The following is a 23,676-nucleotide window of genomic DNA, read 5'->3' as shown; positions in this document are numbered from 1 at the left end:
TCAGATGCAGTTTGGAGAGTTTCAATTCACTTATTCCCTGTGTGATCAAACTGGTTTTCCTTTCAGTGTGTACAAAGAATACACACTGTCGAGACAGCACTCTGTTATTCTTGCAAAGTGCTTTGCTATGTGTAGTTTGCTCAGTGCTGGGCTGCCAATAATTTAACAAGGGACTCTAACAAATCCTACTCTTCCCCCGCTTGCCTGTGACAAATCTGGTCTATCTGGGGTGCATGTGTTTGCAGACAACAGCAGGGAGGCGCCGGGGAACCTATTTACATGTTGTCCAACTTAAACAAAAAACAAACAAAACAACTCTGTCATGACCATAATGAGGCGAAACAAACTATATTAAGGCTGGCTTTTTGCTAAGAAGACTTATACATTGTTCTTGAAAGTCATGCTGGGATTTTTAAAGGAGCCATAGGGGTTAGGTGACCAAATCTTAATGAAATTCAGTGGGAAAGTTAGGCACCTAATTCCCTTTAAATTCCTTTAAGAAGTTCAGCACATATTACTAATTCGGGGCCAGATCCAATTTCATAGAAGTCAATTGAAAGACTACTATTGACTTCAGTGGATTTGGCTCAGGTACATAACGTAGTTTTTGTCTGGTACAGTTTAAATGGTGGTAAAGAAGACTTTGTTCGGGGAATCCTCCGCCAGGCCATTTTGGTGCATTCTGGTCCATTCCCAGAGGAATAAATTTGTTCTTCAAAAGTATTTTTAGGAGTCCCATGGATAAGCCATCTCTGGGCAGGGAAGATTTAGCTGTACCCAGAAAGTGGTGAATCCATTAGAAGCAGGGAAATCATCCCAACCTTGCCTTAAATTTGATGGTAGAATTTTTACAATGTTTCCATGAGCCTCCGCAAACATCATTCCAGTACACCAATGGATTAGCTAAAAAGGTGGCTTATGAGTACATCACATAATTACATAACAATTTACAGTTATACACTTTAAAACATCTTTACTGGAAAGAGATCCAGTAAATTGGAAAGGACAGAAATACACAAGGCTGAAAAATGCAGATTTAGAATTTACCTTGGAGATGAAGACAAAAATAAATTCTAAAGGGGGATTGTTTTTAGTCTGGCCTTATTGTTCCAAATCATCTCTATTCTGGTTTGCTTCATGTAGTTCAGCTTTCAAAGCTGTTTTGCTAGATATGTTGATTATGCAGGGAATACATCTAGTAGAACTATAGGATTTGCTTTCTACCAGTCAAAGGAAAAATACATTGTATCACAAAATAGACCAGGTTTTTCTTGTGAGCAACTGTGGAGTACAAAGTAAAACAAGCTATGATGTAAACAATAACATTCTGAACTTGAATTACTCATATTCACACAGCATCCTCTGAGTCACCCGCAAAAACTACCAACTCTTCTTGGATTAAGAAAAGGTCAAAAACATTGGTTTTCTTGACTAACTGGCCCTTCGAAGCACTCTGAGAACGTCTGTCAGAGTTAAGCTTTTCCACTGTATCTTAGGGTTTTGCGTAGTACCTGTCACCAAACTAATCACCAGTCATAGTGGTATAAATAGCCAGTGAGATTCATGAGTTTAAGTCAACACGCTGCAGTAAAGGAACACATACACTATCGCCCAAAAGATGGAATTTATACACCAAAGCATAATATAAAATAAACTAACATCAATTTTTTTTTATTTCTGTGCATGAAGATGACATATTGGAGCAAATTCGTCCATGATTTACACCAGGGATACATTTGGGACATGGCCAAATTCTGTCCATCCAGCCTACAAAAATCCCAGTTCATTCAACAAGGTTGTGCATGTTATAAGAATACAAATTGCTCCTTTTTTACATTCTTATTAATGGTGTAACAGTAGCACCAACAGTCCTCAATCTCTATGTGTTTATGTAGTGAGATCCAGCCCTTGTCCTATGAACTTACATTTTCAATAGACAAGATAGACAAAGGATGGGAGAAAGGAGGTATTATCTTCCCTTGCTTACAGATGGGCTCTAACTCCAGCAAGATAGAGGGCATGTCTAAATTTGAGCTGAAAGGTGTGATTCCCAGGTCATACAGATGTACCCACACTAATGCCTAAAAATAGCAGTGTGCCCATGTCGGCATGGGTGGCAGCTCAGGCTAGCTGTCCGAGTATGCACCCAATGGGTTGAGTGGGAATGTACTTGGGGCAGCTAGCCCAAGCTGCCAGGGACACACTGCTATTTTTAGGCACTACCTTGAGCAGAGCTAACATGGGTATGTCTACATGAGCTCAAAAATCAACTCAGCTCAAATGTAGATGTACCCTAAATGACATGTCCAAGTTTACACAGGATACCTGGTGTAGTACCTTAACCACAAACCACCCTCCTCCTCAGTCATGGCACCCAGTGGTGCACTGCAGCTGCAAAGGAGCAGGACCTGGCCTTCCTTCTTCCTGGCACTCTTGTCAACATTCTAAAGCAGATGCTGGTGCCCATTACCTACTGCTCATCTCTGGAACTGCTGTAAGGCTACGTTTTCCTGCAGTTGTATGGTTCAGAATGTGCAAGAAAGGGGAGTTAATCTGCCACTGGGGAACATGATCCACTTAACTGCTGGCTCTGCTGTGTAAAAGAGAGCAGAGAATTCTTTATGTTCCTAGAAGTGGTACTTACACATGGTGAGTACCCAAGAACTTCCTCTATGGCTGCTCCCAAAAACGTATTCAAGTCACAAATTCTTTTTTAAAAAAGGAGAGTGGTAATTATTAGAAACATTCAGCTGAGAGGCTGCTGCTACTGAAAATGCAGGGACTGTATCTTTGTATGTATTTGTACCATGCCTAGCCAAGGGAACCAAATTCCTGCATCAAATCACTCAGCACTTCTGCCATATTGAATAAATATGATAATTCAAAACATAAGAACAAAAGGATACCAGTGTTCCATCTAGCCCCATATCCTGTCCTCCAACAGTGGCCAGAGCCTGTTGCTTCAGAGGGAATGAACAGAACAGGGCAATTATTAGGTGATCCATTCCACATCATCCAATCCCAGCTTCTGGCAGTCAAAGGCTCAGGGACACTCCGAGCATAGGGTTGCATCCCTGACCATCTTGGCTAATAGCCATTGATGGACATATCTGCCATGAACTTATCTAGTTATTTTTTGAACCATGTTATATTTTTGGCCTTCACAACATCCCCTGGCAATGAGTTCCACATGTTGACTGTGCAATGTACAAGTACTTCCTTGTGTTTGTTTTAAACATGCTGCCTATTAAATTTCATTGGGTGACTCCTGGTTCTCATGTTATATGAAGGGGTAAAGAACACTTCCCTATTCACTTTCTTTACACCATTCATGATTTTATAGACCTCTATCATATCCCCCTTTAGTTTTCTCTTTTGTAAATTGAACAGTCCCAGTCTTTTTAATCTCTCCTCATATGGAAATTGTTCCAGACTCCTAATCAATTCCGTTTCCCTTCTCTGTATCTTTTCCAACTCTAATATATTTCTTGAGGTGGGACAACCAGAACTACACACAGTATTCAAGGTGTGGGTGTACCATGGTTGTATTTAGTGGCATTATGATACTTTGTCTTATCATCTGTCCCTTTCCTAATGATTCCCAACATTCTGTTTGCTTTTTTTATGCCGCTGCACACTAAGCGGATTTTTCAGAGAACCATCCACAATGACTCCAAGATCTTTTTCTGGAATGGTAACAGCTAATTTAGACCCCATCGTTTTGTATGTTTAGTTGGGATTATTTTTTTCCAAATGTGCATTATTTTCAATTATCAACACTGAATTTCCTCTGCTAGTTTGTTGCCCCAGCAACCCAGTTTTGTGAGATCCCTTTGTAATTCTTCACAGTCAGCTTTGGACTTTAACTGTCTTGAGTAATTTAGTATTGTCTGCAACCTTTTCCACCTCACTGTTCACCCCCTTTTCCAGCTCATTTATGAATATGTTGAACAATACAGATCCTAGTACAGATCCCTGACAGACATAGCTATTTACTTCGCTCCAGTCTGAAAACTGACCATTGTTTCCTACTCGTTTCCTGTCTTTTAACCAGATACTGATCCATGAGAGGACCTTCCCTCTTATCCAATAACCACTTACCTTGCTCAAGAGCCTTTGATGTGCACTTACCTTGCTCAAGAGCCTTTGATGTGAGACCTTATTAAAGGCTTTCTGGAAATCTAAGCACACTATATTGACTGGATCACTCCTGTCCACATGCTTGATGGTACCCTCAAAGAATTCTGATAGGTTGGTGAGGCATGATTTCCCTTTACAAAAGTTGTGTTGACTCTTCCCCAAAATATCATGTTCATCTACGAGTCTGATAATTCTGTTCTTTACTATAGGTGCAACCACTTTGCCTGCTACTGAAGTCAGACTTACTGGCCTGTAACTGCAAGGATCGCCTCTGAGCCTCTTTTTAAAAATTGGTGTTACATTAGCTATCCTCCAGTTATCTGGTACAGAAGCTGATTTAAGCAATAGGTTACATCATTGTTTATGTCAAACACTGTAATTCCCAGTGACACTGAAAAGGCAGCTCACGGTGTTCAAGATGGTAAAAGAAAGTTAGTCTCTGGCAACAGAAAAGGAGTCAGACTGGGGGCCTGGGCGTACAGGTTCCTGCTGCCAAAGGCCATGATTCAGGAAAGCAGTTATCACATGCTAAGCATATGATCAAGTACCATTGACTTCAATTGGTGCTTTCATAAATGGGGGCCCAATGGGGAAAGAGGTATCAGCCTCTTAGGATTCTTATTCCATTGGAAGAGTAAGTTGACATGACCCTTTGCCCTGTTGATCCATACCATGAGGAGGAAAGTGCTACCAGTGTTTATAAATGATTATGCTAACAGGTTCATTTGTTGGGTTAAAAGACTAAGTTTGGTACTTTACATCTAACTACGGTATATTCTTTATATTATATTGCCAAGTGCACTGTTGACTGCTAATGAGCTTGTGAAGGATGAGAAGTTTGTTCTTGCTTTCACAGTAGTGGATTTTAAAGACATTTCTCATTCAAACAAAGAGGGAAATGCTCTAGGCTCCAGCATAACATCACCATGATCACTTTGATCGATCAGTCCTTCAGCCCTCGTATAGATTGCGCTGAACACAACACATCTTCCAACACAACATGCCAGGACGGAAACAGTGAAATCACTACCATTTTGGCCAGATTAAATCAGCAATTAAATTAAGTCACATTCAGGTCAACCAGCTCCTCTCCAGCTTGTTTCCTTTTGTTGCTGATGCTGTTTTAGGTGTCATGGGGTATCAACATTGATTGTGATTCTTGCTTTACTCCAGCTGCTGGTGCTGTTGGAGACAAGACAAGAAGGAACAAAACATCAGAAGGGTAAGATGGCTGACTGAGTAGCCATATGCAGCCTGTCACAGCTACCTTTTGTTCTGCAGCATGTAACCCAAATGATCAATACGTAATTTATTTTAACAAAAAGTTTAAAATCATACATTGAAGGAGGTAATCCTGGATGAATTCAAATGATTTTCCAGTCAACAAACTCATCCCTGCCAAAGTCACATGGAAAGGAAATGTTATTTGAGAGCTGTCAGTAGCAGGTGTGATGTTGCAGAGGATGTTACAGCAAGAAATATAATGCTGCAGGAGGTATTAGAGGGAAGTGTGAGTCTGTAGGGGGTTAGTGAACTCATTCCAATTTCCACACAATTATATTGACATTTGGGAAGAAAACTACATAAAGAATCCAGAGACTTCACTGTATTTAAAAATCACAAATTTACTGAAGCATATCATCAGACTGTCTTTTACAAAGAGTTGCAATTTGGGAATACAGGGGATGTCAGTGGCAAAGATTCTGTTTTCCTCCTGAGCTAACAGATGAAGCATTCTTGGTTGAAACATAATTGGGAGTTAAAAGAACAGGAGTACTTGTGGCACCTTAGAGACTAACAAATTTATTAGAGCATAAGCTTTCGTGGACTACAGCCCACTTCTTCGGATGCATTGGGAGTTAATAACTGATAAACCTTTGCCAGCCTCTTCTGGTTTGTTCTGTTATTGAAAGGTACAGCAAATGAATATGGCACAGCAATAACTTACAACAAGGAATGTGCCAAAAGTCTGCAAAGGTCTTCAAATCCCTACGAAGGGCACCAATATCTTAGTATTTTGGGCTATTGTTATGAGACAACAGCTCCTTGATTATAAATTTCATTTTCCCAAAATAATGTTGTTGCAGGATGACTGGCCCCTTTAAGAGGAAGTGAGGGTCCAATGCAACTGTCACCAATTACCTTTTTCCTTTTTTTCTGGTTACCCACTGCCCAGTTGGACTTAAGGTAAGGAACCTGGCCCTTATAAAGAGGGAGACAGCAGTGGATTGAAGCTGCAGAGTTAGAAGGGCTGCTGCAGGCTACAGAAGAATCTGAGATTTCAGGGACCAAAAGACTCCAGCCAGGCAGGGCTAGGAGTGGCCTGTGAAAAGCAAGGGAAGACTCCATGCAAGAGGGGAGACGAGGATTATCGTCTGCGAGAAGCCCCCAGACTGAGTATTGTGTGAATTGTATGCAGAGGTGAAAAGTAAGCTGGTACGCCGTGCTGGACTGGACCGGCTTCTCCGATGATGATTTAGAGGGCCCAGGGCTCCAGCCGCTGCGGGGAGCCCCAGGTCCTTTAAATCACCATCAGAGCTCTGGCAGCCAGGCTCGGGTGGGGATTTAAAGGCCTCCAATCCCTGTAGGGCGCCCCGGGCCCTTTAAAGCACCACCCGAGCCCAGCTGCCGGAGCTCCCACGGTGATTTAAAGGGCCCGGAGCTCCGTGGTGGCTGGAGCCCCAGGCCCTTTAATTTCCCCGAGCCCAGGGCTCCCAGCTGCCTCTGCAGCTGGTAGCTCCGGGGTGATTTAAAGGCCCTGGGGCTCCCAGCCACAGCCAGAGCCNTAGGAGTGGCCTGTGAAAAGCAAGGGAAGACTCCATGCAGGAGGGGAGACGAGGATTATCGTCTGCGAGAAGCCCCCAGACTGAGTATTGTGTGAATTGTATGCAGAGGTGAAAAGTAAGCTGGTACGCCGTGCTGGACTGGACTGGCTTCTCCGACGATGATTTAGAGGGCCCAGGGCTCCAGCCGCTGCGGGGAACCCCAGGTCCTTTAAATCACCATCAGAGCTCTGGCAGCCAGGTGGGGATTTAAAGGCCTCCAATCCCTGTAGGGAGCCCCGGGCCCTTTAAAGCACCGCCCGAGCCCAGCTGCCGGAGCTCCAACGGTGATTTAAAGGGCCCAGGGTTCCCCACAGCAGCCAGAGCCTCTGGCCCTTTAAATCGCTGCTGGAGCCCCAGGGCTCCTGCAGACGGGCTTGGGTGGGGATTTAGAGGGCCCTGTGCTCCAGCTCCTGCAGGGAGCCCCAGGACCTTTAAAGCTGCGCCTGAGCCCGGCTGCTGGAGCTCCAGCGGCGCTTTAAAGGGCCCGGGGCTCCCTGCAGTCACAGGAGCACCAGGCCCTTTAAATCCCTGCCTTAGCCCTGCTGCCCCAGGGTAGCAGTGGCAGGGCTCCCACGGTGATTTAAAGGGCCCGGAGCTCCGTGGTGGCTGGAGCCCTGGGCCCTTTAATTTGCCCCGAGCCCCAGGGCTCCCAGCTGCCTCTGCAGCTGGTAGCTCTGGGGTGATTTAAAGGCCCTGGGGCTCCCAGCCACAGCCAGAGCCCCAGGGCCTTTAAATCTTGAAAGACCCCGCCTCTTCTGGTTGAGGCCACGCCCCCGCTCAGGACTCCAGCGTACCAGTAAGTCCTTTAAGTAACTTTCACCCCTGATTGTATGTAAATGAATTAGATGCAGAAGGGAAATGTTTTAAGGACTCTGGACTAGTGAAGATTATTTTAAAAACCCTGAAAGGGTGGGGGGAGGGGGAGACAGAGACAGACTGTGGCAGGATGCTGCAGAGCTACCTCTGGCCAGCAGGGGGTGCTACTGGGCAGGTGTGCCCTTTTACAAGTGTCTTAAAAGCCACTTTTAGTTCTGTGAAGGGTAGAAATGCATGCATTGTACGTATAAGGATCAGATGATGTTCACCCAAAAGTTCTGAAGGAACTCAAATGTGAAATTGCAGAACTACTAACTGTCATCTGTAACTATAATTTAAACCAGCTTCTGTACCAAATGAGTGGAGGACAGCTAATGTAACACCAATTTTGAAANCCGGGGTGATTTAAAGGCCCTGGGGCTCCCAGCCACAGCCAGAGCCCAGGGCCTTTAAATCTTGAAAGACCCCGCCTCTTCTGGTTGAGGCCACGCCCCCGCTCAGGACTCCAGCGTACCAGTAAGTCCTTTAAGTTACTTTCACCCCTGATTGTATGTAAATGAATTAGATGCAGAAGGGAAATGTTTTAAGGACTCTGGACTAGTGAAGATTATTTTAAAAACCCTGAAAGGGTGGGGGGAGGGGGAGACAGAGACAGACTGTGGCAGGGTGCTGCAGAGCTACCTCTGGCCAGCAGGGGGTGCTACTGGGCAGGTGTGCCCTTTTACAAGTGTCTTAAAAGCCACTTTTAGTTCTGTGAGGGGTAGAAGTGCATGCATTGTACGTATAAGGATCAGATGATGTTCACCCAAAAGTTCTGAAGGAACTCAAATGTGAAATTGCAGAACTACTAACTGTCATCTGTAACTATAATTTAAACCAGCTTCTGTACCAAATGAGTGGAGGACAGCTAATGTAACACCAATTTTGAAAAAGGGCTCCAGAAGTGATCCCAGCAATTACAGGCCAGTAAGCCTGACTTCAGTACTGGAGAAACTGGTTGAAACTATAGTAAAGAACAAAATTGTCAGACACCTAGATGAACATAATTTGTTGGGGAAGAGTCAACACGTTTTTTTTTTTTTTAAGGGAAATCATGCCTCACCAATCTGCTAGAATTATTTGAGGGGGGTCAATAAGCATGTGGACAAGGGGGATCCAGTGGATACAGTTTATTTAGATTTTCAGAAAGCCTTTGACAAGGTCCCTTACCAAAGGCTCTTACGCAAAGTAAGCTGTCATGGGATAAGAGGGAAGGTCCTCTCATGGATTGGTAACTGGTTAAAAAGATAGGAAACAAAGGATATGAATAAATGGTCAGTTTTCAGAATGGAGAGAGGTAAATAGTGGTGTCCCCCAAGGGCCTGTACTGGGACCAGTCCTATTCAACACATTCATAAACAATCTGGAAAAGGGTTAAACAATGAGGTGGCAAAATTTTGAGATCATACAAAAACTACTCAAGATAGTTAAGTCCCAGGCACACTGTGAAGTGCTACAAAAGGATCTCTCAAAACTGGGTGACTGGCAACAAAATGGCAGATGAAATTCAATGTTGATAAATGCGAAGTAATGCACATTGGAAAACATAATCCTAACTATACATATAAAATGATGGGGTCTAAATAAGCTGTTACCATTCAAGAAAGATCTTGGAGTCATTGTGGATAGTTCTTTGAAAACATCCACTCAATGTGCAGCGGCAGTCAAAAAAAGTGAACAGAAATGTTGGGAATCATTAAGAAAGGGATTGATAGTAAGACAGAAAATATCGTATTGCCTCTATATAAATCCATGGTATACCCACATCTTGAATATTGCATGCAGATGTGGTCACCCCATCTCAAAAAAGATATATTGGATATATATTGCAAAAGGGTCAGAATAGGGCAATAAAAATGATATGGGGTATGGAACGGCTTCCATATGAGGAGAGATTAATGAGACTGGGACTTTTCAGTTTGGAAAAGAGAGACTAAAGAGGGATATGATTGAGGTCTATAAAATCATAACTGGTATGGAGAAAGTAAATAAGGAAGTGTTATTTACTCCTTCTCATGACACAAGAACTAGGGGTCATCAAATGAAATTAATAGGCAACAGGTTTAAAACAAATAAAAGAAAGTATTTCTTCACACAATGCAGTGTCAACATGTGGAACTTTTTGCCAGAGTATGTTGTGAAGGCCAAGACTATTACAGGGTTCAAAAAAGAATTAGATAAATTCATGGAGGATAGTTCCATCAATGGCTATTAGTCAAGATGGGCACGGATGGTGTCCCTAGCTTCTGTTTGCCAGAAGCTGAGAATGGGCAACAAGACATGAATCACTTGATGATTACCTCTGGGGCACCTGGCATTGGCCACCTTTGGAAGACAGGATACTGGGCTAAATGGACCTTCGGTCTGACCCAGTATGGACATTCTTATTTTCTTCCCACTAGGGAAAGTGCTTGTAGTGAACTAATGAAAAGATTAAATAAAGCACAGCAATAGGGAAAAGGTTATAAGCAGCATTACTCCAGGATTTTCTAAAATAAGTCTGTTTCTTCTTTTACTTTGCCATGTTCCTGATTTGGTCAGGTTCCTTGTTTCTTCAGAAGTCAGTCTGTCCTTCAAGCACCTCATCTCAACTGCCGTAGAACCTGCCTATCCTATTGCCCTCCAGTCAGAGAATCATAGAAATGCAGGGCTGGAGGGGACCTCCAGAGGTCACCTAGTCCAGCCTCATGTGCTGAGACAGGGCCAAATAAACCTTGAACATGCCTGACAGGTGTTTGTACAACCTGTTCTTAAGAACTCCAATGATGAGGATTCCATAATCCCTTGGAAGCCTGCTTCAGAGCTTAACTCCCTTATATTAGGAAGTTTTTCCTAATATCTAACCTACATCTCCCTTGCTGGAGCTTAAGCCCTTTCTTCCGAAGAGCTCAAAGCACTAAAGAGACATCAATAAACGGAGCATCAAAATTCTCTTGTGTGGTAAGAAATCATTACCACCCTAGTTTTAGCTTCACTGCTGGCTAACTTACATGTACATTAAGACATGCTAAATCTCTCCTCTAGGGCTCTTAAGTGTACCAGGTACGTCCTGGTGCCTCACTGGGACTTCCAGTGAAACAGCAAAGAAACATGGCAGCAGCACAGAAGCTGGAGCAGAGAGCCCGCTAGAAAAGCAGTGGAGTAACATATGGTAGATATGTTCAAGCAATAAATACCTCCACGCTACTTGCTAGACTCTGACCTTTCACAAACTTTGCACTTGCTGCCTTGCTGGGTTCCTAGGTTCTCTCTGCAGCAAGTTAGAGGGAAGCAACTGTCCCAGCTGGAAATATAGATCTAGATTATGGCCAAGCAGGAGGCCATGTGGAGCTGCACTGTCCCAGGAGGAACAGCAGAGAATTCCTGCCTCCCTAGTACTTGCTGGGACAGGGGTACATTTTTTGCCAGCTATGAGCAGGATGATCCTGCTCTGCAGATCACACCACCTCCCTGGCACGATATGGCCCCCCCTTCTCTATACCCCCTTTTGCCCACCTTGCTCCCCACAGGTCAGGAGCACTCCATTCCCCTTTATGCAGGGGCTGCACTGCTATTGTAAGCTGCCCTTTGGCACCTGGGAGCTGTGTGTAGGGGGGAGGGTTGGAGTATAAGGGTCCCCCCCGCCTGGTCAAACAAGGTCAGTATGCACTCTGCCCTATTAGTGTGCCTGCATGTTCTACTTAATGACATAATATTCCTGGACAACACCAACAACCCAGAGCCCTGACACTTGTAAACGCACCAAGCTTGGTGCAAGGTACACATCTGTGCTGATCAAACTTCCTCCTAATGTTTGTAAACTAAGCCCAGGCAGTAAGAGGTCAGCCAGGTTTCAGCCTGGCCCCGTGGATCTGATTTACAGCTATCTGCACTAATGGAGAAAATTGCTAGAGAAAGTCAGAATAATTTCCTAATCAGTGTATTAAGCTTGTGTCTCTGCTTCCTATTAAAGAGAGACAAATTAGTAAGTTACTACAATGCCCAGGAATAAACACCACCAGAATTAATGGCATAACAGGGTTAGCAGAGATCTGTAAACAGGAAGTGTCCCAAAATACATTCTGCCAGGGGCTTCATTAGCTAAATGTGAATTATTTCATGAGGATGGTACATCTGCTGTGGCAGTTACATAATCACATGCACAGGCCATTATATCTTAAGGGCCCAAGCGTGCAACCCTTACTCCTATTCACTCCCAGGGCAGAGGGATGGCATAAGGGCCTCTGCATCACTTAAGCTCTGCACAGGGGCTCTTCAGGGGATCAGCTGCCTGAGCAGCCATGCAGAGGTCCCTCACCATAGAGCTGGTCTCCACACCAGCCTTCATGGGACTCGTAGAAAAGGTTAGTTTGGGTGTAGGCACGAGGTGGGACAACAGCAGGTCTGGCAAAATGTTACCTCCCCAGTCTGCCCTCCAGCCTAAATGCTCTGACTTTATGCAGATGACATAAGTTTCTCTCAAGGATGAGCACTTCCTTATACAAGTAGTCTGATTGAAGTCAAGGGGACTATTTGCATAAATGCAAATAAGGAGTGTACAGTAAGGTCATGTATCTCTCTGACATTGTATGTTTCTACAGCCTGGCCGGGCTATTCAACATATACATACACAGCAGGCGTAGCTCGAAGGGAGCCCACAGGCTAGCAGACAGAATCTGACAACATGGCCATGGCAGCTGCTGCTTCCCTCATCTTGAATATGGAGCTGCAGCTGACAAACTACAAGTCTTAGCTTGAAATTATCCATCTTGATTCAACTGGTCTCTACTCATAGGAGGTCATGAGACCCAGAGAGCTCAGATGTGGCAGTTGTGACATACAAAGACTACACAGACATGATTTCCATAAACGTTGAAGCTTGCCAGGACAATGAGTCTGAGAGGCTTCAGGCCAAGACTCAGTCAGCTTGACCAGGATCCCTGTGAAGTATGAGTGCTTCTGTACATCACCAAATTTCCATAATTAACCACCTTATGCTGGGATTCACACACTCAAAAGAAACTGTCTTTGGACTGGGATACATCAAGCACCAGATGTCCAGTGCCAAGAGAAGAACTACTCACCACCACCCAGGTCTTCCCTAGACTGACTGAGTGCTGTCGACTGGTAAGATCAGGTGACTGGGTATCAGGAACCTTGGCTTTTATTCCCACTCTGCTCCTGTGACCAAGGTAAGTCATATTTCTGTGCCCCACCCCACTATCTGTAAAAGAGGTATAATAATGAATGATGTTAGCAATATCTCCATCGCCATAGACCACTCCACCCGCCTGCCTCTCCACAGGCTTGTACTGCAGGGTCATTTGACACATCATTCCTTGTCCCCGCACATCCAAGCTGTTGCTAAATATTTTACAACAGCTATGAAACCCATCCTTTCCGCTCCAAACCCACCACTAAAACCCTTGTCAATGCCCAAGTCCTCTCACTTGGATTACTGAAGCCTTCTACTCTTTGGCCCTCCCCTTTTCCTCTCCTACCACTCTGACCATGTGATTCTTCCGCTTTGACTCCCTGTGCTGGAATTCTTTCACCTTTGCTTATGGGCTTGAATAGTGTTCACAGCCTCTCCATGCCAGCTGCACAGGAAAATAGGACCTCTGGATCCACGTAAATGTGGATCTGTGGCCCCACCCCCAGTGCACCACAGACCCTTCCAGGCCTGCCCTCAAAGTGGCCGTCCATGCCAGACCATGCAGAGACTACTTCCATGGTGTTCAGGGGGAATGGGGAGGGGTCAGGCATTCCAATGCAACCACTCATTGACCCTTATGCTAGCCTTCATTGGAACAAAGGGCTTGGCAAGGAAGAGACAGTATCTGTGGGCAACCGGGCTCTTCCAAGCACTTTGGTGCAACGTAGTCATCAAGAAAGGGAACGGAACTTTCCAAAGAAGAAAAAACAAGCAAAATATATTAAAACCAAATCAAAAACATAAAACATTGTGTCTTTTAAAATAATTAGTTGTTTGTTACCTTGGAGCACCCATCTTCACTAGCGTTTCCTTGCTCATGTATATTACATTCATCAATGCTATGAGATGTATATCCTTATGGAAGAGTGCTAAATAACTTAACTGGGATGAAAGAAGGTTGTGTACAAACGTATTATGATTCTGTACAAGTTACTCTAAAACCTTAAAAAGAACAAATAGAGAGAATGACTTGTGTATGTTTTGAACCATCCTATAGAATTCTGAGATGGGAATACTGTTCTTTATGACATTTTACAGAATAATTTTAAACATTTCTGTGGCATTTTCTCTAAGGGCAGGATGTGCTACGTATTGTCCTTTTAAATAATACCTCTATACTAAATACATTTTTGGGGTGGAAGTGGAGCGCAGTCTGAGAATTCTGGTTCCGTTGGGGGTATTCAAACATGCAAGTCCACGTTGTCAAATGCCGGTGCTTACATTGCACCTGCAGCAAATGCCCATGTATCCATTACGCAAACAAAACCTATGTTTATGCACACAAATGGTAATCTACATATTTTGGGGGTAGTTGTATACACTATTATCCTATACGCATGCATAAGGGTGAGGCTTTCACACACATTTGTAGCCACCATTTAGAAACTGTAGCATTTGAAAATGTGGTTGACATTGTCTATGAAATATTAAAGTGAAGAGTACAGCTCAGTGGAGATTAGAAAGCACAGTTACCTGCATTCCATTTGTGCACTGGGCAGACATTTCTCCTTTCATCTAACAATATGCTGCTTGATTCCACAGAGTGCCAAAATATCCACAGCACAGTTAAAGAGCAGATCCTGATAGCACAATGCATACTTTTTCCACACACTATGTAGGTCAAATTATCTTCTTACCTTCAGGTATTTTGGTGCTACAAGTGTGTCAAGTAATCCTGGCCCAGAATTTTTAGCAGATACAAAGGCAACACTATCTCTGCCAGCATATTGAATAAAAATCTATAAAAACAGGCGCGTTATTAGGTGCATGCTCATTCTTGCTCTGAAAAAAAAAATTAAATTCTTGCCTTGAGTTCTGAAGAATGATTTAAAAGTTGTGCACATTGGACAGTCCATCAATGGCAAGTCTGACTAATAGCTGACCAAGTGATAGGACTCTGCCAGCAGATGGGGAAAGGATGCTAGCAGACAGAGTCATGTGACGTAATGTGATGACAATGTTACCTCAGAATTTGACATTCTTGCATGTACCCCAGATAGGGTGACTGTATTTTCCGAAGGGAAAATGGGACACCACGTGAGGCTCACCCAAACTCCCCCACGCCCCTGCGGATGATCCGAGCCGCTTGCCCAAGCCGCACACACACACACACACATATATATATATATATATGCAGGACTGACCTGAGGCCCCTCTCTCTCCCCCACGCACAGGCGGGGCTGACCGAAGCACGCGCACACACACACGGCTGGCCCTCGCCCCCTACCCCATGTGGAGCTGGCCAGAGCCGCTTAGGGAACCCCTCCCACATGCGGGGCTGGAACAAGTCTTCTCGCGTCACTGACATTGCTACTTGCTCCTCCCAAACATTCTTCTGCACCCCACTTAGGATAAATGCCCAGTTTTGCCAAAAAGTGGGGCATGCTCCCAATTTGCTGTTGCCAACTGATGGTCAGTTGGAAAGGGCAAATGGGACAAATGCCCAGTTTTGCCAAAAAAAATTGGGATGCCCAGGACAGGGTTTAAAAAGGGACTGTCCAGGCCAAAATGGGACGTATGGTCACTTAACACCAGAATTTGGCAGTACTGCAGTCAGCAATTTTGTATGTTCAGTCAGTGCCTGCTGAAAACCAATCATCATATAGCTAGGAAAATTTTAGGCCCTGAGAGGCAAGGCCAAATAACTGCATGTTTGCAGTTTTGCTACCAGAATGGGAGGATGGGATAAGAAGGGACTGTATTGTGAGAACAGAAGGAATGTTTGGACAGCTGACCTTGGTCTTGAATGCCTCTGACACCTCTGATATGCGAGTTTTACTGTTATGACTAGAAATATTGTGACAAGAGATAATGAGCAGTTTTGCTGAAATTAGGAGAATTGGTGACCCATTAGTGGTTACAATGATGACCCACTAGGAGTCACTACAGGTTATGCACTTTGTTTGAAGTTAGCTATACAAGATTAGGCAAAAGAATTTGCTTTGGTGCAGTCTGAGGGAGCTTTCTTTGGGCAAGGATCTGAGAACCAAGTTCCCCAGTGGCTAAATAAAAGGCGGGGGCCCCCTGAAGCCTGGCCGCTCAACCCTCAAGACCATTCTTAACGTTAGGTAAATATAAATGTTTTGAAATGCTCTAAACCTACTGGGACAGAGTATGCATGTGTGCGCGCGTGTGTGCGTGTGCGCGCGTGTGTACGTGTGCGCGCTTAAAATTACAAAGTAGTGAGGTGAAAGCACTCTGGTTTGTATCAATTATATATCAGATGGATGAGCTGTGCCTCCATTGACTTATTCCTGACACTGCCTGGAGAGAAACAGTTAAGTTACCACGGCTTTAGGTTCTGAAAACCCTGGGTAACAGCAAAACCAGGAAGTTAGGGAATTTATTTTGCTTTGTCTTTATGGATCGAATTTCTATAAACTGCTTTTAACTAGCACGGATAATTGTGCATACAAATAATCTGAATGTGGAACATTACGCCCACAATTCGCATTTGAAAAAGACAGAGGAAAATTCAGCCCTGCTGCTATAGAATTATTGCTGTTTATATCAGATATGAATTTGGCCCCCACTACATGCTTAATTCTCACTAGCATTAAGAAGAATTCCATGTGTGCATCCAGTAGCAGCCTTCAAACACAAGCAATGCAAGTGACTACTTGGGGACAGCACTTTTGGGGCCCCTTGCAGATGTCTATGCTTATGGGTCAGCCACATTCCCCTTCCCTTCAGGTCTGAGACTGGAGGAGTAGACAGTTCATCGCCTAATTAGATCTGACAGACCAAACTGAAAAGCTATCTGGTTCAATTCAAACTGAAACCATTTTTTCACCTCCAAAATTTCTTCTCAAATTGGAAAAAAAAAATCATTTCAAATTGACTTATTCAAAAGAAGTTTTTTTGTTTTGTTTTTAAACGTTTCAGTGAACTCAAAAATATATAAATATTTTTGTTTTTCATTTTGATTTGGTTGGTTTGGGGTATTTATCACCCGTTTGTGTGTTTGACTAAAATTTGAATTCAACGTGCAGACATCAAAACAAAATATTTTGAAACAAAATAGTTGAAATGAAACATTTACAGGTTTCAGAGTGGTAGCCATGTTAGTCTGTATCAGCAAAAAGAACAAGGAGTACTTGTGGCACATTAGAGACTAACAAATTTATTTGGGCATAAGCTTTCGTGGGCTAAAATCCACTTCATTGGATGCCCATGAAAACTTATGCCCAAATAAATTTGTTAGTCTCTAAAATATTTAGACTTTCTTTAAGTCCCCCCACCCAGTTTTTTCTACTTTTTTCCCCTAAAACTATTTATCAAATCTGACACAAATTCACAAATTTCAGAGTCCCGGAAAATTCATTTTTGATGAAAAAATTTCATCAAGTTCTACATTTGATCTCCCACTCTGGAAGACAGACCAAAGTCAGAGACAAACTTTGCCCACCACCAGGCTGGGTCTCAACTCTTGCTCGCATAGGTAGCGACACTGTGGGTGCTCCGGGGCTGGAGCACCCATGGGAAAAAACACGCCGTGGATCAGCTCCTTCCCCCTGCCCCCCAGCCTTCCCGCCTGCCAGTGGGCCCCACTGATCAGCTTCTACCCCTCCCTCCCAGTGCCTCCCACCCACTGGGATCAGCTGTTCAGCGGCATTCAGGAGGCACTGGGGGAGGAGGAGGAGGAAGAGTGGGGACAGGAAGAGGCAGGGAAGGGGTAGGGGTACGGGGCTGGGGGAAGGGGTGGAGTGGGGGGTTGGGGGAGGGGGCGGGTCGAGCACCTCCTGGGAAAGTCAGCGCCTCTGCTTGCTTGGCTCCCCACAAGTTCTCAAGGCGCCCCTGCACTGAAGGAAGATGAGACAACCATGGATTGCTTTGCACACAGTGCTTCCCTTACTAAGTGCAACTTGGATGTCTTTCTTTTTAGCAAATACCATTCTGTTCCTGTTCAAAGCTGTGCTACTCAAGCTAAACAAAGGTACAAAGGTCTGGCTTGGGCTGCCAAAAGAGGACTTTCACAGAGGATAACATACAGACGGCAATTAAACATCACTGCGGGCTCAGCACCTGGCAAGATTACAGCACAGAAAGTGACGGAATGTGTTGCTTTGTAGCCTTTGCTTTCCCTACTCCGTGTTAGTCAGCATAGTCTAGTTGAACTATAACTAAGGCAGATCACTCATTCCTAAATATACACAAACCTTCAGTAAAGAAAGAGACCACTGCTCTGGAAACCTGACAACATTTTCACGATAGAAACCATTAGCCTGTGGAAGCTTTTTAGCTTCATGGTTTGGGGTATTACGAGAAGAGCTGCCAACGGAGATAAAACACTATTTCAGCAGTTAAGCTATTTTAGTTGTAGGCATCTGTTTGGCCTAAAATCTGTGAAATATGATTCCATGGCAAGAAGTTGTCTGTAATAGATTGTCTGGCTGGAATAACATGGCAGCCTTATGGAGAACATTTGATTCTCTTTCATTAAAGAGGATTCAGAAAGGACAATAGAAAAACATTATACAAGGAAATCAGCCATGAAAAAGAATGTATATTAGCTTTTGAAAATACCATCTGGAAGATAAAGAAAAAAATTTCAACCTAGAACTTGTAAGAATGAAATTAACAATAAAAGATTACACTAGAACTGTTTTTAATGAGCTCTTTACATAGTGTAAAAATCTTGCCTTCATGTTAAACAAACATGGGCCCCAATTCTGCAGATAGATTAATTCAGGCAGACTCCTGCATCCACACAGATCCCTGTCACTTTAATGGGGATGAGGCAGCAGACTTCTCTTTGCAGAATCAGGGACATGGTTTTCTCTAGCTTTTCAACACCATGGGCCAGATCCTGATCTCAGTTACAACAATGTAAATGTTGTGTCACTTCAGTGCAACTGAGGTCCACTTACACATGTAAGCAACTTTATGCAGGCAAATAGTCTCACTGAGTATAATGAGACTACTCATGAGGGTAGAGTTACCACTGTGCATAAGTATTTGCAGGATCAGACTCTGGTTCCCAGAGTGTCCAGCAATTAACCCCATCAATATATCATCCTCCATCTTGTGGACCAGCTTTTACACAATGCATCTTAGTACATAAAGATCATCTCAATTCTGAGAGAGGAAGCAAAGCGAATCTAAGTTGTTGGTCTGATTCTGGTTGCCTACATACAAAGCAATTCAAAGCTGTGGGGGAGAAAATATTCTCTATCCTCTTTAAAGGAGACTCTGAAATGCTACATAAAATAAAATAAAAGTTATCCAGCTGTCACAGGCTTCTTTAAAAATATTTTAATAAAAATGTTCTTCAGCTATGCAGCAGCTGTAAACCTTTTAAACATTAAAAACAATTCTATTCATAAAGCGTTCATTATTTCCCTCTCCAACCCAAAGGCAAGATTTCATTGATGCTGGCCAATTCTTATTTTATCAGCTGGTTCATATTCAAGCAGGAGGCACAGACAGACAAGATCAGTGTTCTTAGTGTAATGGCAGCAATGCCATTTCAGTCTATCGCTCAGCTTGTTTATGCAACAAAAATAATTACTCTACAATCCTGCCAGTGGTTTGGCAGATATAGTGTTGGTTTTATGGTAATGTGCAGCATGAAAGGCTGAACGGGAGGAAGTTTAATGCAGAACTGAGATAGATCAGCATTAGAACATTAAGGTGGAAGTGATTTTCCTCATATTTGAGTTATTATATTTTATATAGGGATAAGGCAATCTACTGTGTGCACTGAACTAGAGACACACGAAGCTGAACAAGAAAGACCTTCACACAGCCATAAGTACTCTGAGAAACAAGCAGGATTCCTGCCCTCCAACCCTTTGTTACCTCACAATGCAAATAGATTAAGGCAAAAAAAACGTCTACCTACATGCACATGCCCACTAGTGATAGCTGGGTTCCTAGGCCATAGGAGAATACAAATAATAAAATAATAATAAATAGATTGGGCAGACATCTTAGTTTAGAGAGGTGACAATAAATAATAGGTGATCTATGAGAGAGAGGCATATACTACTATAAAATATTAAGTGATATAGAAACTGTCAGTGAGGTGCTCCCGTTTACTTTCTCTCCTAGAACAAGGGTCCACCTGATGACATTAGACAACAATACTTCTAAAACAAATACAAAATACTTTAAAACAAAGCATAACTTAACTAGAGTGATTCATTACAACACATTATAGAATCATAGGACTGTAAGGGACCTTGAGAGGTCATCTAGTCCAGTTCCCTGCACTCATGGCAGGAATAAGTATTATCTAGACCATCCCTGACAGGTGTTTGTCTAACCTGTTCTTAAAAATCCCCAATGATGGAGATTCCACAGCCTCCCTAGGCAATTTATTCCAGGGCTTAACCACCCTGACAGTTAAGAAGTTTTTCTTAATGTCCAACCTAAACCGTCCTTGCTGCAATTTAAGCCCATTGCTTCTTGTCCTATCCTCAGAGGTTAAGAAGAACAATTCTTCTCCCTCCTCCTTGTAACAACCTTTTATGTACTTGGAAACTGTTACGTCCCCGCTCAGTCTTCTCTTTTCCAGACTAAAGATATCTATGAGGGAAAATTGGGTCATGTTTTCTAGACCTTTAATCATTTTTGTTGCTCTTCTCTGGACTTTCTCTAATTTGTCCACATCTTTCCTGAAACGTGGCGCTCAGAACTGGACACAATACTCCAGTTGAGGCCTAATCAGTGGAAAAGAGCTAAGTAGGATTTTAAGAAGGAGTTATTTAGGTGAAGAACAATATAATTTGCAGATACAGTAGTTAAAAGAAACATTTATAAGGGATATCAATCCATGTTCTTCAGAACACAAGCTGACATTAACTGCGTAGGGCTGGGAAGGAACTTAGGCCATTAATTTGTTATTATACAGCAAGTATGGGCTTTTAAGACTGCCTCTGAAAAAAATCCAGCCCCAGCCACTGTTGGAGGCAGACTACCTAACTAGATTGGCCATTGGTTTGATCTTGTATGGCAATTCCTATGCTCCTCATTTTTTCCTTGGATGAGATATTAAGAAGGTCCTTTCCCTCCCCCTCCCCCCGCCCCCCCCGGTTTTGTAGCCATACACAATTAGCCATGTACGCTCTTCCTGAAGGGTATATTAGAGAGCAACTATCTGAACAGAGCCAGAGAGTAATTTTAGCAGTGCAATTGCCACAGAAGAAAATCATCCCTTTCTTCTACTCTTTGGAGTGGGGGGTTGGAGGGGATGATTACAAGGAGACTGAGGTAGGAAGCAAGGGTTCATTTAAAGCCAGAAGGCAGATGCATCAGTTAGTCAGTAGCCCCAGGATTTTTAAGAGCTGGTCAGCAAGGCAGCAAGCAATTAAGTTTCATTTGTCCAGGCCAATATTTTGCAGTGCTGAGCTGCCAGACAAATAAGATTTTGCCTCAGTTGGCAAGAAAATGTATTCTTGCCCACATAACGAAGTGCTCACCTAACTGAAAGGACACAACAGGTGGGTAGCCAGTTTACCAGCAGCCAGCTGTCATTAGTGCTTTATTTTGAAGCTAGCTACATATCACTCCCCAAACCACCAATAGATAGGAAAAATCTGCCCAGGAAAAGAGAAATACTAATTGCGTAAGAAGGCATGAATTAGGCCACTATAAAGAGAACAGTGTAACTTCCCTGAACACTGCAGAAAAGGAAAAAAGGCAGCAAGGAAAACTAGCTTCCTTTGCAGTTTTTAATCATATTTAAGATGGATTTACAGTTGGAGATTTGTTCTAGTCTGGAACAATAATTTCTACAGTAATACTTAATGTGAGCTACTAGTTTGTTTTCAGTGACAAAAATGTGGATTTTTTACAGTGAGATAATTAATAGGTGATAGTTACTCCGTAAAATCTTAAAATGGAGACAAGGAACCCATAGTTTTTACCATGAGGTAACTAAGTGGGCTCAGCAGCACTAATCCTCCTGCCAGTGGTTGGCTTTTCTTAGTTAATCTCATGGTAAAACTACAGTGCCTTGTCTCCACTACATTTTTAGAGTGGGATAGCTAACATGCATTAGTTATCTCCCACAGTTTAAAAAAAACAAACAAAAAAAAAACACCTTTAATCCGTGAAGACAAAAGGTACGTCTACACTACAGTCATTGCAGCATCACAGCTGCAGCTACGCCACTGTAGCACCATGGCATAGATATTCCCTACATCCATAGAAGGATTTTTTCAGTTGATGTAGTTAACCCACTTCTCCGAGAAGTCAATGGAAAACTCCTTCATCAACCTAGCCACATCTCCACCAGGGGTTAGGTCAACCTAACTACAATGCTCAGGGCACAGAACTTTTCACAGGCTTGAATGATGCAGCTAGGTCAACCTCAGTTTTAGGTGTAAAGCGTGCCAAAGCCTTAGGGTGAGATGGGGTGGGAAAGACAGGTCTAAGGAACTGAGAAACCAGATAAACAACATAGGTCCACATCAAAAGATGAATCTGCCATTTGTTCATTATGTAAATGATACTGTCTGAAATAGAAAAAATGTCAAGATCAAAGCAAAATATGACCCGAAGGGAAAACGATGCTTGCTCTGTACATGATTAATTATAAATCCTCCTGAAGTCTGGTGATGTGACCCATGTGCTGACCCAAGTGATTAAATCAAGTTTTTCCTGACTAGAAGGGAAACTGAGAATAAAACTTACTGTTTCAACCACAAAAATATGTTGCTACATCAAAGGGAGAGCTGGATTAAAACCTTGAGCTTCTACCTTCAACTAGGATGAAATTCACCCGAGTGCAAAGGGTTTCTCCACTAGTAAGACACCACTCAAGCCTAATCTTAAGGACATGTGTGGGGCTGATGGCGTAGCATAGGCCTGCAAAAGTAGGATGAATTTCAACCTCAGAGTGAGACATCAAGGAGTGACAAAAGGAGGTTGTATTTTTCACTCCTTTCTCACCCAGCTTGAATGAAGAGACACCTTCCTGAGAGAAGGAGCGTGCTGATGACAGGGTGTACTTGACAAACTTTATCATTCAGATTTTGGTTTCTCAGCTATCTAACAATAGTCATTCTTTAAAGACGAGGAAAACACATAAGTATGCAATCAAACCCGTTTGTTTTCACCAGTTTTCAGGTGTATGGTATTTAGAATATACACAATGAGAAAAAGCAGGGCACACAACTGACTGAGCAGTCATAAGACAAATCAGCGCATTTTCTTCTCAGAAGTCAATACCTAGGCCCATAGCAACATTAACAAATCAGAGCGAATGTGCAACGAACTTCAGCTGAGTGCAAGACCCTCACTGTTCGGGGAGATTTTGGCAAACCAGTAAAGTACCTAAGCCACTATTGTGTGTTGCTAACAGTAGTCAAGTTAGCAGGCCATACTGAACCATTCTTGCTTACTGCTAAAAGTAGCTAAGTCAGCAGGTCGTAAATTGGTCATGCAGCGGCCTCAGTGTAACCAGACAGGAGGGGAGGGGGTTTCGGGTGCCACAGACAGGGCAGCTTGATCCCGTGCCCTTCCTGCTAAGAGTGTTAAAATTGCTGATGCAAATATTTAAAAAAAAAACCAAGAAGTCTGTTTATATGTGCCCCCAGGAATGTTTGTCAGAGCCCAAAGGCATGGACACTTTAACCAGAGATTTTTTTTTATTTATTTATTTTTTTAATTGGCAATCATAACGTGTCTAACCTTTTAACCCTGCTTGCTTAGCAA

General features: G+C 43.2%; 1 long non-coding RNA gene across 1 annotated transcript in view; it reads right to left on the bottom strand.

Annotated features, from left to right (window-relative positions):
* Positions 1 to 3,303: 3,303 nt before the first annotated feature.
* The window catches only part of LOC117879224, a 107,758-nt gene continuing 87,385 nt past the window's right edge, over positions 3,304 to 23,676 (bottom strand). The window contains exon 3 of the long non-coding RNA XR_004646202.1: positions 3,304 to 5,322. This is a non-coding gene — a long non-coding RNA (uncharacterized LOC117879224). The remainder of the gene's footprint in view (positions 5,323 to 23,676) is intronic.

This window comes from Trachemys scripta, chromosome 6 (assembly GCF_013100865.1).
Source record: "Trachemys scripta elegans isolate TJP31775 chromosome 6, CAS_Tse_1.0, whole genome shotgun sequence".
Taxonomy (NCBI): domain Eukaryota; kingdom Metazoa; phylum Chordata; order Testudines; family Emydidae; genus Trachemys; species Trachemys scripta.
Note: the sequence above shows the minus strand (reverse complement) of the source record. Positions and strands in the feature narration are given on the sequence as shown.